This window comes from Scylla paramamosain, chromosome 13, assembly GCF_035594125.1.
Source record: "Scylla paramamosain isolate STU-SP2022 chromosome 13, ASM3559412v1, whole genome shotgun sequence".
Taxonomy (NCBI): Eukaryota; Metazoa; Arthropoda; class Malacostraca; order Decapoda; family Portunidae; genus Scylla; species Scylla paramamosain.
In genome coordinates this window covers 2,045,001-2,047,500 of record NC_087163.1, presented here as the reverse complement: position 1 = coordinate 2,047,500, position 2,500 = coordinate 2,045,001, and the positions used below count along the sequence as shown (strand labels likewise).

At 45.2% G+C, this 2,500-nt stretch overlaps 2 protein-coding genes across 2 annotated transcripts in view; one reads left to right on the top strand and one right to left on the bottom strand.

Annotated features, from left to right (window-relative positions):
• The window catches only part of LOC135106315 (uncharacterized), a 19,907-nt gene extending 19,332 nt beyond the window's left edge, over positions 1-575 (bottom strand). The window contains exon 1 of the mRNA XM_064015203.1: positions 201-575. The gene's annotated coding sequence lies outside the window, so the exon portion shown is untranslated. The remainder of the gene's footprint in view (positions 1-200) is intronic.
• Positions 1-2,500, top strand: part of LOC135106313 (uncharacterized) — a 71,518-nt gene that overhangs the window by 42,287 nt on the left and 26,731 nt on the right.

The following is a 2,500-nucleotide window of genomic DNA, read 5'->3' as shown; positions in this document are numbered from 1 at the left end:
AGAGAGAGAGAGAGAGAGAGAGAGAGAGAGAGAGAGAGAGAGAGAGAGAGAGAGAGAGAGAGAAACACACACAAAAAAAAAAAAAACGGAGCCATACAATGCAAAAATGAAAAAAAAATGCATTAAGTTACAGAAAACACACTACACGGAAGGAGAAAGAATAACAAATAAGCAAAACACGGAAGGAACCAGCACTGTACCTTGCAGTATGTGGGAACGAGACACGCACAGGCCAAGTCACCAGCGGAGGGAAGTTTGTAGCGACGTATATGAACGGTTCCTAGCACAGCACTGGTGTGTGTGTGTGTAGGGCTGGGAGACTCCAAGGTTACGCGCTGGGACCTCGGGTTATATCTTCCTCTTTTTTTTTTCTCTCTCTCTCTGTCTGTCTCTCATTCACTCTTGCTCTCTTTTGTGAGTTGTTTTGTGGGTTATCTTTCTTTTCTTCTCTCTTTTTTTCCTAATGTGCTTCTTTCTCTTTTCTTTCTCTTTATTCTCCTATCTCTCTCTCTCTTTCTAATGTGGATAACACGGAGGAGATGAGTAGACTGGCATCCACACTTCTCCTTCATGCATTATATCTCCTCCTCTTCCTCCTCCACCTCCTCCACCTCCCCCGACCCTCCACCAGGCGGCTTGGATTCCATTCCGGAAGCTTCATAAGGGAATTCACTTGTTGCTCCTTCTTCCCCTCCTCCTCCTCCTCCTCCTCCTTCTCTTGCGGCTGCAGGTTGGTAACTTTCTGATGCTTATGTTCCTTTGTGTTGTCTGAGTTGAGTTGCTTTTAACTTATTTACATTCTTTAAGTAGTGTTTTGTTATCGCACCTTTAACATTTACGGATGATGTAAGTTTAAATTATTCCTGCTCCCATTTTCTTTAGTTTAGCTTGTCATTGAGAAAACGAAGGACGAGTAAATTACTTTTCTTTTTTTCTTTTTCTTCTCTGCTATTTTTTCCGAGGTTGGAAATTAAGGTCTAAAGGGGAAAAATAATTGCAGCCATTCACTACCCAGCAGCTGGTGCGTCTCAACGAGGTTACGTCATAGTAGGCAGCCAATGGGAGTGCTGGACAAGCATGACGTCATAGGGTTTCCTACTCGTCTGACCAATCACCGCAGCGAAAGAGCGGGATGTCCATGATTTTTTGTTTACTTTTTATCCTTAGCCTCAGAAAGGCTTTGGATGACGACTGGGGAAGTTTGTAGTAGTCTCTCTCTCTCTCTCTCTCTCTCTCTCTCTCTCTCTCTCTCTCTCTCTCTCTCTCTCTCTCTCTCTCTCACACATTAATATTATGAATTTAACGGGGTGTGGGAGGAGGAAGAGTACGAGGAGGAGCGGGAAGTGGGAACAAGGGGAGGAGTGGGAAGAAGGAAAGGAGGAGGAGGAGAGGGAAGAAGAAGAGGAGGACTTTGCATATACTGGCTTTGTTTTCTGGGTAATTTGAGTGTAAAAAATTTCATACAATGGACGGTATGTAGGTCGTGGTGGTGGTGGTGGTGGTAGTGGTGGTGGTGGGGGTTATGTAGAGGCTAGTGACGGTGATAATGATGACAGTGGTGGTAGTGTTACGGGTGGTGGTGACTGGTGGTGATGGTGGTGGTGGTGGTGTTGGAGACATTAGGGTTACGTGTGAAAATAACGGAAGTGTCTCCATTCACTATATTTTCCGGGGTGAAGGAGCGTGAGACACCACCATTCATCACCATCGTCACCACCATCACCACCACAACTACCTCGAACAGCACCACTATCATCACCATCACTTTCACTATCAATAACACCACCACTACTGCTATACTACGAACACCACATCATCATCATCACCACCACCACCTCCACCACCATCACCACCATCATCATTAGTCACACATTTCCCCTTTCCCTTCTTTCCATTTGTCACTTTCATCTCCTCTCATTATTGTAACTGTTATTTTCTTCCCCTCTCTCCTTTACCCCTTTTCTTCATTTTTTTTATTATCTCCTCTCACACATGCTCCTCTTTCCTTCGTCTTTCTCCCCTTCTTCTTTTTTTCTTTTTTTTCTTCTTCCTTCCTTCCTTTCTTCTTTCCCGCCTTCCTTTTGTATGAAATAACTACCATTCTCCTCAACTTTTCTTTTCCTCTTTCAATTCGACCTCTTTCATTTTTTCCTTTCCATAAAAAACTCATACAACTTTGTCACAATTCATTTTTGGCCCTTTTGCTGTCCTCCCCTCCCCCTAATCCCTAGCCCCCCTCACACACACTCTCTCTCTCTCTCTCTCTCTCTCTCTCTCTCTCTCTCTCTCTCTCTCTCTCTCTCTCTCTCTCTCTCTCTCTCTCTCTCTCTCTCTCTCGTAAGGCATTACTGACTACACACACACACACACACACACACACACACACACACACACACACACGCGCGCGCGCGCGCGCGCGCGGATTTTGGGTTAGCGGGGATGGTTTGGGGTTGGAGAGAGAGAGAGAGAGAGAGAGAGAGAGAGAGAGAGAGAGAGAGAG